The sequence below is a fragment of the Bos indicus x Bos taurus genome, chromosome 1 (genome assembly GCF_003369695.1).
Source record: "Bos indicus x Bos taurus breed Angus x Brahman F1 hybrid chromosome 1, Bos_hybrid_MaternalHap_v2.0, whole genome shotgun sequence".
Taxonomy (NCBI): Eukaryota; Metazoa; Chordata; class Mammalia; order Artiodactyla; family Bovidae; genus Bos; species Bos indicus x Bos taurus.
The window spans coordinates 38,502,211-38,514,731 of NC_040076.1; positions in this window are offsets into that span (position 1 = coordinate 38,502,211).

Sequence of the window (12,521 nt, forward strand, 5' to 3'; positions counted from 1 at the left end):
CCTTGACTAGACGGACCTTTGTTGGCAAAGTAACGTCTCTGCTTTTTAAAATGCTGTCTAGGTTGGTCATAACTTTCCTTCCAAGGAGTAAGCGTCTTTTAATTTCATGGCTGCAGTCACCATCTGCAGTGATTTTGGAGCCCAGAAAAATAAAGTCTGACACTGTTTCCACTGTTTCTCCATCTATTTTGCATGAAGTGCTGGGACCAGATGCCATGATCTTTGTTTTCTGAATGTTGGGCTTTAAGCCAACTTTTTCACTCTCCTCTTTCACTTTCATCAAGAGGCTTTTTAGTTCCTCTTCGCATTTAGCCATGGCTAAATACTCCTTGTGTATATGAAAATGTTTTATTTTCTCGGTATGCTTGACTGATGATTTGTCTGGATGGAACATTCTAGATTGAAAATCATTTTTCCTCCCAATGGTGGATGCTTGCCTTCACTGCTTTTTAGCATCCAATATTGTTCTTAAGTAATCCAATGCTATTCTCACATATCTTCATTTTTGTTATGTTGTTTTCTTTATTCTCTCTTAAAAGATTTTTATTTTCTCTATACCATTAAGTTACATCTTAATGTAACTTACTGTGAACCTTCTCTAGCCCCTTGTTCACCTCCACTAGTATATTGATAGCAGTAGCAATGGTAGAGAGGAAGGGAACTTTCTGCTTAGGTAGATACTTATTATCTGCCCTTGACTCCCTTCAGGTACTTTTCATGCTTCAGTAAAGCGATTCTGGGTTTCCCTTTCTTCCATTGTTTCATGGTACTGGGACTGTAAATTTCAAGGCAAATCTATATTCCAACTGATTAAAAGAACATATCTGACATGTTTGATAATGAAATACAGAGATGACTCAAAATAAAGGGTTTAGGAACTATAATGAGTTATAAACAAATGGACTGGTGCAATTATGATGAGTTATAAATAAATGGATTGAGCCTGTTTAAATCAAAACTAATGCCAAGTAAAAGTGAGATTTATGGTTAAAGAACTGAATACAAATTTATAAACATTGAAAATGTGAAAATAATAAATTAAATTCAATAGATTGTGTGAAGGAAGTTTGGAATTCCCATCTACACACTTTTTATATTTAGTGGATAATAAGTGGATAATGTCTCAGTCTAATAAGTATAGAAATAATGGTGAGTACAGCAGTCATCCACTGTAAGAATTCAAATCAGATAGTCTCATGTAAAATGAAAGATATCAAATTATTAGTGATTGTTACATCCCCTTCTTTTAAGGAAGAAGTATTTTTTTTATGTCTTGAATAAAGAATCCAAGTTATTGGCTAGAAGAAACATGGCAGGAAAAAAGCGTCCATGACAGTTTGAGTATCCTTTGATATAGGTAGAAGACTAGGAGTTTCATGAAGTTTTACGATGTGTTACTTTTTTCAGAGACCAATAAATACCTTAATTACTTTAAAATTATTCTTATTTTTTATTGGTATTTTCTAGAATGACACTGTGCTGCTATTGGGCTACAGTGTAGTTTACCTCTCTGTGTTATACATCTGTAAGTGCTAGCTTATATACTTTGTGGGATTAAACTTACATATACTCATATTTTAAGAGAGGGGAAGTGAAATGGTTTGCTATCCTCTTCAATTCAAAAAGTAAAAATACAAATCATGGCCTGAAACAAGCTAGCTTTCATTCCTTTTCAGTTTTCCCACCACCCACTCATAGGTCTCACTCATCCCTATTATAAATAGAGGTCTATTTATTTCCTGTACAATTGTAGGGTAGAATCCATAAGATCTCAGAGTTTTAAGGTACCTAGAAGATTAAATGACTTGTCCAACTTCTCTCAGGTCGTTAGTAACAGACTTTTGACTGAGTTTCTTTGTACATTATCTCTTTAAAGTTACACTTCTCCAATTATGATAGACAACATTTACTAGACAGTCAGACTTAGATCTGGGTCAAACCCAGAAATCTGTCATAAGAAATACTCCAGTTGTTATAATCCATGTTTGGGTATACATTGTTTTAGGTTTGTTTCTATTAAGGCAGTTCAGTTGCCTCTTATCTCACAAAATCTTTATTTCATATTGCTTTCAGACCTGGTTAATAATAAAGGAATAATTTTTGTTTCAGTCCTTACAGAAAGAAAACAGATGAATATGACCACATTGTGCTTTATCGTTCAGTTTTCAGAAGTTGCAAACAACTAGTTATTGTCAAGATAAGACCCAAAGTGGCTCTTTCACATCATGGCTATGTTGGTTTAACATGTTTGAAACTATGCAAATCTTTAGTAGCCATTTAAATTTCAGTCCTAGAAACCAATCTCAAATTCCTTTCTTATAGATAATAACAACTTGTAGGTAAATGGAATTTCTGTATATCTCATCTGCAGCCTTATTTCATGTTTTTCTTCATCTGCATTACAAAAACTTTATGAACCTGGGCTATAATACAACAATGTAGTTCACAGTCCATTGGTGTTGCTGAAATCAGTCTTCTGAGATGCCTGTATGGACATGATTTCACAGGTAATGGGCTGTTTCAGTTCTGCTTGAACTTTCATTGCCATCTCCACCCCAGCAACAGCTGTGTTTTACTGGTGTCATTTGGAATACATAAATAAAGGCGAGAACACTGATATTCCTTTTGATATTCGTTTCATAAATAATTAGGGTAAGTGCAGAGACTGTGCAGTTGCTTTGAATGAAAAATGCCATATAATTTTGGACAACTTAGCATATTTTCATATATTATAGATGCATTTATAAGCAGAGCATTGTTTATGATTGGTTAGCATTGGTTCTGAATCACATTCTAAAAACTCTCTGCCAAATTTTCATATGCCTTATTTTTGGCAAATTAATTTTTTAAAGTGAAACAAGCATATGTCGTATCAGTAATGAAATGAGAAATAATACAAATAAAGTCATCGAGTTGGGCAGAAAATATAGAATTTTTCAATGCAGAGGCTGACAAACTATGACCTGTGTGCGAATCCAGTCCACTGCGTGTTTTTATAAACAAAGCTTTATTGGAACACAGCCACTACCATTAGTTTCTGTTTTTCTCAGGCAAGAATACTGAAGTGGATAGTAATTCCCTGCCCCAGGAACTGAACCCAGGTCTTCTGCATTGCAGGCAGATTCTTTACTGTCTGAACCATCTTGGTAGCCCCATCTATGACTATACATCAATTATAACAGTACAGCAGTTTTAACAGGTACAATGTAGTCCAGGAAGGCTACCTATATATTATTTGATGCTTTATAGAAAAAGTAACCCAGTGGTTTGTAGCCTTAACAGAATTCTTGGGGACATTTTGAAAAAAACACAGAATTATAAACTCCGTACTTAGGGATTTGATTTCACTTGTGCTGGAGAGAGGATTAGAGTTTCCTACATAATTTGAATGTTCAGCAAGGATTAAGAAACACTGTTTGACCTCTACAATAAGTTTACATTCCTCCAAAAGTACATTACATTGTTCTCAGAAATTTGGGGAGGAGGACAATAAGAATCAATGTTTGTCAGATCAGTCATGATCTCAGGTGAGAACAAACTCAGGATGACTTTCTTCTTTTCTTGGTTGACTTCACAAGTCACAAATGATCTGGCATGACTTGAGATGATCTTAGAGAAGTTGAACACCATGTAAAATATATTTATTTTTATTCAGAGGAAATAAAATTCATTTTGAGTTGAGGTTTCAGGGAAGACATCACAGTGTTTATTTTGAACTATGTGTAGGTACTTCAAATATGGATAGGATCCAATACCTCAAATAGGGTTGCTGTAGAGATTGCCTTGTTTAAATAAGTCTACTCTAAAATTCCAGAATCAGAGTTTATCCACCTTGGCTTACCTTTGCCCAATTCAGTTCAACAAAATATATTAATCCAAGCCCTGTTTAAGTATTGAGTACATCACAATGAACAGGAGAGACATGACCTTGCTCTACTGGAGACTCTGTACAGCAACAGTACATTGTGATAAACACATTGATAAGGGAAGTGTACCTTTTAGTCATATAGGAGAGATCCTTACTCAGCCTTTCATGAGCTGCTGCTGCTGCTGCTAAGTCGCTTCAGTCGTGTCCAACTCTGTGCGACCCCATAGACGGCAGCCCACCAGGCTCCCCCGTCCCTGGGATTCTCCATGCAAGAACACTGGAGTGGGTTGCCATTTCCTTCTCCAATGCATGAAAGTGAAAAGTTAAAGTCAAGTCGCTCAGTCGTGCCCTACTCTTCGCGACCCCATGGACTGCAGCCTACCAGGCTCCTCTGTCCATGGGATTTTCCAGGCAAGAGTACTGGAGTGGGTTGCCATTGCCTAGGAAACCTTTTCAGACCACATACATTCTAAGTTGGGATCTTTTGAAAGATTGGTATGGAGTAAGTTAGAGTAGGGCTGCTCCGAGCAAGAAGATAAGAAGGGTAAGTTTAAGCAGTGGCAATAATTTTGGAGTGATTAGCACAGAGTACTAGAGATAGATATGAATTCGGAGTTTAATTAGAGTTAAGATTTTTAGTGCTTTTTGAATGTTGTGTTGAGGTGTCTGGACTTTCCACAAGAAAACAGTAAATTCTAAAAGAGTTTTGAGTTGTAGAATGACATAACAAGAAGGCAAAAATGTCATTCTACTTTTATGTGAGGGGAAATAGTCAAGAAAGAACAAGTGTTGAGACAGAAATAATTGTTATAGTCTTCTGGGGCACAGAGAGTGTATCCTATGAAGAAAGACTGATAACACAAGGAGATAAACATAACTTTTACAGGTAATTTGGAGGCATAAAAGTTACAGGACTTGGAAATCCTTATGTTTCATGTAAAGAGGGAGAAGAATCTGGAATGACAGAGGGTATAACTCTATCTTTGTTTAAGAAAAAAACAATTGTAGTGCCTGATATTGACCTATAGAATTTGCTGCTTCAGTTTTTCTTTATCTTTCTTGTCTCCAATTCTGCTACTACTAAAATACCTATAAAAAAGCTCTGGCTCTACTGAGATCACCAAGGCAAAGTCAATTTGCTTCATGACCCTTGAGGAGAGGGTTGATTTTGAGGATTTCATTTTGTAATGGCTGGGGGCTCATACTGAAATGAGCTGTGACACATTCACAACTATTTTAATATTACAACATGTAAAAGGCAAGGATATTTGCATACCTTTTCTGCCAGCTTTGGACAAGAAACCCCTTCACCTTAAAGATCCATTCATCCTTCCAAATGATCCCACTTAATGTATGACTCATATGCATTCAACTGCTGTACTTGGAACATTTAAAGGATCCATGGGCCATTTACTTCTTTTAGAGATTGTTAGCAATGCTATCCTGGGGATTTATGCTTCCTTTACCATGTTTTGTGAACTGTGAGCTGGGCCTTTACTATTCATTTATCCTAGTCCTGAAAAGCCAAAGCAAGAATAAAAGAAAATAGTGAGGGAGGCGATGTTTATATTTATTGTTTTTACATTGAGCATTGGCAAAACAGTATTCTGCATTCAAATGAAAAATATTCAGCGATGTATGTATCAATTATAGAATTACCCAGTGAAAAGGATACATTTTATCTGCATTCATATTGATTCCAGGTTGTCATACAACATTTTTATTGAAAGTAGCACATGGTTTACTATGAAAATAGCAGGTTCTTGAATTCTCTTGCTATCTGTCTTCACTTTGCTTCTTTGCATTGTAAAGTTTTCTCTTTCACTTTAACAGCCAAATATTAAATGCAAGTAGGTGTGAGGACTGAAACTGCATAACTGATCAAATTAACTATCCTATTTTAAAAATGTAATTTCTTCTTTCTTTTGCTGTCCTTTACTATTAGATTGGAAAGCTGTCTGTAATATCAGAAGTTACTTCCTCTCCATATGCCAATTTCTTACCTCGATTCTAATCACAGTAGATATTTGATCTGTATTTAAAATTTAATTGAATTCCCTTTTCCACTCACTCCCACACTGAACTGTCTTAAAGACTCTTTCTCTTTAAATTTGTCTTACAACTATGAGTTATTTTTTATTTTTCTCTTTGCAGTGTCAGTTCTCTCACTTCCGAGTGTCTGAGGCTCTCACAGAGCTAGCATTCTTCTGGTAGGTTTTGATCTACTTGAGTTTGAAGTGTTTCTGCCTTCAACCCACCTGTGCTTGGCATTTCTAAAAGTGGTAAAAGAGTTTCATGGTTGTGCATAATTATAGATAGTGAGAATACTTTTATCTATAGAAAATAGCGAATTCTAAACTCAATATTTCTTTATTGAATCTCTATAGGAAAATATACAAAAGAAATAGCTTTTGTCTTAAGATTTTCAGGGAAAAATCCTGCTGCTGCTGCTGCTGCTGCTAAGTCGCTTCAGTCATGTCCGACTCTGTGCGACCCCATAGACGGCAGCCCACCAGGATCCCCCATCCCTGGGATTCTCCAGGCAAGAACACTGGAGTGGGTTGCCATTTCCTCCTCCAATGCATGAAAGTGAAAAGTGAAAGGGAAGTCCCTCAGTCGTGTCCGACTCTTAGCGGCCCCATGGACTGCAGCCCACCAGGCTCCTCCACCCATGGGATTTTCCAGGCAAGAGTACTGGAGTGGGGTGCCATTGCCTTCTTCAGGGAAAAATCCTAGGAATCCCTTATTTAGAGCACAATTAAATGGCAAACATGACGATATGGACTATAGAAATAGCAATAGGTATTCAGAAAAGGAAGATAATTCTAGGAGTTGGGGTAATTGGAAATCTTTAATATCAAAGATAGGGCTTGAACTGGGAAATGAAGGATGAACAAAATTAGAAGAGGCAGAGGAATGGATAGAGTGGAGGTGGCAAGGCACTGAGGGAAGATAACAGCTACTTTAAATAGAGAAAATGACCTAAACAAATAAGGAAGGTAGCTTCAGTTTATGGCAGAAACTCCACCTGGTGAAATCACGTACATGCCTCCACCACTTTACCCGACTCTGTCTGTCTTCTTGGACTGGGTTTGACTCTCATCTTTGTGTATCTGATTTTGGTTTGACAAACCAGAGCTGTAGTTCCTGTATTCTTGATGTTAATTTTTATTTCCCTAGCTTGCTTCATCCAGTATCCTAGGCTCATGGTACTAAACCAGACCCAGGTTTTCTTTTGTTTCTCTCCTTGATTTACCTTGCTGCTTTTGACTGATTTTGGTACCTACACCACATTCTGGTCCTTAATGATCTAGCAGAAGAAATAAGATGAAAACTATAGTTTATTTTGAGTTACTTAAGTGCTATCACAGTTGAGTACTGATTTTATCAGATACATATGAACTTTCTCTAACCTACTTTTTGTCTTGTTTATCATAAATTTTCAAAAGAAAGATAATAAGAAACTATAACAATGTGCTTCAAAGCTTCCAAAAGATTTACTCATAAGATGGGAAAAATTAATCCTCTTATAAATAATGACTTCACTATTCTGTTGATCAGTGAGCTCATAAATATGTGTAATGCATGGTTCTAGGTCCTAGTCATAAAGAAATAAATACATACATCCCTCAAGGAGCTTGCATATTGGTGTCAGGAAGAAGAAAATATACACAGAAAAATAACTGATATTTAATTTCATTTGAGAGGGTGATACTTAAGCTGAGATGTTCAGGAAATTCCCTGGTGGTCCAGTGATTAGGACTCCAAGCTTCCACTTCAGGCACAGGTTTGAACCCTGGTCTGGGAACTAAGATCCCAGATGCCACCTGCCATGGCCAAAAAAAAAAAAGCTGAGACGTTCAATCAGAGTATCTTTGAGGAAATGATATTGAAGGTGGGATGTGACAGGACAGATAAAAAGGAATTAGTCATGCAAATAATTAGGGGAAGAATATAAGCAAGAGTAACAAATGCAAAGGCTTTAAGTGGAAAAGAATTTGATGTATTCAAGAGATAGAAATAAGGCCAGCATGTTTTGAGTATAGTGGGAATAAAGATAAAAATAAAGCCTTGTATATAGTGAGAATAAGGATAAAATTGATAAATGCATATGTTAATATATTAGATTTCTAAGAAGTAGATACTTTCCCAATGCCCCATGTTGCTCCAATTTTTATGACATATTGTGACATTTCTATTTAATTTTTTGCTTACCTTTATGGGTTAACTGAAGGTCAGATATTTTGAAAGACTAAATCAGTTTCTAACCCTGTGGTAGGATTTTGGCTTGCAGCAATTCCATCACTTATCAAAAATCAAAGTAATTTTTCTTCCTTTTTAATATTTAAAATGTGATAAAACTTCCCTTCCTTATTACATTTTCCAGAAGGCTCAAAGTTTATGATGTTATATGTAGGCAATGCTAAATGAAGAAAATGCTAATAAAATTTAACCAAGGGTTCATTTTATGTGACTACAAAGTGGATGTGAGTTTGGCTTCTCCTTTCAACATGGTCTGATGAACTTTGTGGCTTATAGATGTGAGTTTGAAATCCTAGACACTTTCCTTATTAGCTCTGTCAACTTAGACAAATTAATAAATTTTGGAGTCTTCATTTCTCTCATTTATAAAATGGAAAATCATTTAATTAGGGCTTTATGGGGATTAAATTAGGAGATGAAGTATGTGGAAGCACCTAATGGTCGATAGCATATTATATAATAAATGCTTGAGTATGTGATATGAGTGTAAGTATGTATCTCCTCATTTTTGTTTAATGCTCTTTGCCTCCTCATTTGTCCACAGAAGAGTTCTGCTCTAAATAACATGGTGTTGAACAACAACAAAAGGATATGGATATTTGCATCAGAAAACTTTTGGGGGTACACCTTTTGTTTGGGTGATGATTAAATTAAATGTTTCAGGGCTCATTCCTACAATTTTATGGTGGTTTAGCCAGCTCTTCACGGGAAGAAAGAGATTTGCTATATAATAGGAATCTTAACTTTCTTCCAGGGCACCGTAGGCTTCAACTGTGATATTCTCATCTGACTTCTCATTTTCTTGCTTATTCTGTGATTCAGAGTCTGCATTTGACATCCATTTTTATTCTTCCCTAGCTTCTACGTATTTGATCATGCAACTGATTTCTTAAGCTGATCCTTAACTTCATTATGTGCTAGTTTTGTGTTTATGATTATATGGTGGAAGTGAGAAATAGATTTAAGAGACTAGATCTGATAGACAGACTGCTTGATGAACTATGGACGGAGGTCTGTGACACTGTATAGGAGGCAGGGATCAAGACCATCCCCAAGAAAAAGAAATGCAAAAAAAGCAAAATAGCTGTCTGAGGAGGCCTTACAAATAGCTGTGAAAAGAAGAGAAGTGAAAAGCAAAGGAGAAAAGGAAAGATATACCCATTTGAATGCAGAGTTCCAAAGAATAGCAAGAAGAAATAAAAAAGACTTCCTCAGTGATTAGTGCAAAGAAATAGAGGAGAACTACAGACTGTGAAAGACTAGAGATCTCTTTAAGAAAATTAGAGATACCAAGGGAACATTTCATACAAAGATGGGCACAATTAAGGAGAGAAATTGTATGGACCTAACAGAAACAGAAGATATTAAGAAAAGGTGGCAGAATACACAAAAGAACTATACACAGAAGATCTTCATGACCCAGATAATCACAATAGTGTGATCACTCACTAGAGCCAGACATCCTGGAATGCAAAGTCAAGTGGGCCTTAAAAAGCACCACTGCAAACAAAGCTAGTGGAGGTGATGGAATTCCAGTTGAGCTCTTTCAAATCCTAAAAGATGATGCTGTGAAAGTGCTGCACTCAATTTGCCAGCAAATCTGGGAAACTCAGCAGTGGCCACAGGACTGGAAAAGGTCAGTTTTCATTCCAATCCCAAAGAAAAGCAATGCCAAAAAATGCTCAAACTACCACACAATTGCACTCATCTCACGTGCTAGTAAAGTAATGCTCAAAATTCTCCAAGCCAGGCTTCAGCAATACGTGAACCATGAACTTCCAGATGTTCCAGCTGGTTTTAGAAAAGGCAGAGGAGCCAGAGATCAAATTGCCAACATCTGCTGGATCATGGAAAAAGCAAGAGAGTTCCAGAAAAACATCTATTTCTGCTTTATTGACTATGCCAAAGCCTTTGACTGTGTGGATCACAAGAAACTGTGGAAAATTCTGAAAGAGACGGGAATACCAGACCACCTGACCTGCCTCTTGAGAAACTTGTATGCAGGTCAGGAAGCAACAGTGAGAACTGGTAATGGACCAACAGACTGGTTCCAAATAGGAAAAGGAGTACGTCAAGGCTGTATACTGTCACCCTGCTTATTTAACTTCTATGCAGAGTACATCATGAAAAACGCTGGACTGGAAGAAACACAAGCTGGAATCAAGATTGCTGGGAGAAATATCAATAACCTGAGATATGCAGATGACACCACCCTTATGGCAGAAAGTGAAGAGAAACTAAAGAGCCTCTTGATGAAAGTAAAAGTGGAGAGTGAAAAAGTTGGCTTAAAGTTCAACATTCAGAAAACTAAGATCATGGCATCTTGTCCCATCACTTCATGGGAAATAGATGGGGAAACAGTGTCAGACTTTATTTTTTGGGGCTCGAAAATCACTGCAGATGGTGACTGCAGCCATGAAATTAAAAGACGCTTATTCCTTGGAAAGAAAGTTATGACCAACCTAGATAGCATATTGAAAAGCAGAGTCATTACTTTGCCAACAAAGGTCCGTCTAGTCAAGGCTATGGTTTTTCCTGTGGTCATGTATGGATGTGAGAGTTGGACTGTGAAGAAGGCTGAGCTCTGAAGAATTAATGCTTTTGAACTATGGTGTTGGAGAAGACTCTTGAGAGTCCCTTGCACTGCAAGGAGATCCAACCAGTCCATTCTAAAGGAGATCAGCCCTGGGATTTCTTTGGAAGGAATGATGCTAAAGCTGAAACTCCAGTACTTTAGCCAACTCATGCGAAGCGTTGACTCATTGGAAAAGACTCTGATGCTGGGAGGGATTGGGGGCAGGAGGAGAAGGGGACGACAGAGGATGAGATGGCTGGATGGCATCACTGACTCGATGGACATGAGTCTGAATGAACTTCGGGAGTTGGTGATGGACAGGGAGGCCTGGTGTGCTGTGATTCATGGGGTCACAAAGAGTCGGACACGACTGAGTGACTGAAGTGAACTGAATACATCATGAGAGGCTCTGGGCTGGAGGAAGCACAAGCTGGAATCAAGATAGCTGAGAGAAATATCAGTAACCTCAGCTATGCAGATGACACCACCCTTATGGCAGAAAGTGAAGAAGAACTAAAGATCCTCTGGATGAAACTGAAAGAGGAAAACGAAAATGTTAGCTTAATGCTCAACATTCAGAAAACTAAGATCATGGCATCTGGTCCCATCACTTTCTGGCAAATAGGTGGGGAAACTGTAGAAATAGTGAGAGACTTCATTTTTGGGGTCTCCAAAATCACTGTGGAATGTGACTGAAGCCATGAAATTAAAAGATGCTTACTCCTTGGAAAGAAAGTTATGACTAACCTAGACAGCATATTAAAGCAGAGACATTACTTTGCCAAAGAGGTCCGTCTAGTCAAGGCTATGATTTTTCCAATAGTCATGTATGGATGTGAGAGTTGGACTATAAAGACAGCTGAGTGCCAAAGAATTGACGCTTTTGAACTGTGGTGTTGGAGAAGACTCTTGAGAGTCCCTTGGGATGCAAGGAAATCCAATCAGTCTATCCTAAAGGAGATCAGTCCTGAGTATTCATTGGAAGGACTGTTGTTGAAGCTGAAACTCCAATACTTTGGCCACCTGATGGGAAGAGCTGACTCATCTGAAAAGGCCCTGATGCTGGGAAAGATTAAAGGCGGGAGGAGAAGGGGACGACAGAGGATGAGATGATTGGAAGGTATCACCGACTCAATGGACATGAGTTTGGGTAATCTCCAGGAGTCTGTGATAGACAGTGAGGCCTGGCATGCTGCATGCAGTCCATGGGGTTGCAAAGAGCTGGACATGACTGAGTGACTGAACTGAACTGAACTTGTTCCTTCTAGACAAGATGTACATCCCAGGGTCCTTTGGCCCTAGTGAAAATTCTACTCTGTTGGTTTTTTTCAATTATGTTTTACTTTTGGATTTAGTGAGGTGCAAGTGAAATTCTTATCTATTCAAAAATAAAATTAGGGAAGGCCACAGAAATCAAGAGGCAGCTGAGAATGATTTGTTAGGTGTTGTTCCAAAACCCCAAATGATAGTGTTTTTTAAAAATGGTACTGTTTTATTTTATTCCCTTCATGGATCACAGCCTTGCTGTGGTGAATGAGCTTGCATAACTCATTGAAGCTCTGAGCCTTGCGCTGCAGGGCCACGCAAGATGGATGGGTTATGGTGGAGAGTTACGACAAAACATGGTCCAGTAGAGGCGGGAATGGCAATCCGCTTGCCAGGAGAGCACCATGAACAGCATGAAAAGAGGAAAAAATATGACCCCGGAATATGAGCCCTTCAGGTTGGAAGATCTCCAATTTGCTACTGGAGAAGCTGCTGCTGCTGCTAAGTCGCTTCAGTTGTGTCCAACTCGGTGTGATCCCATAGACGGCA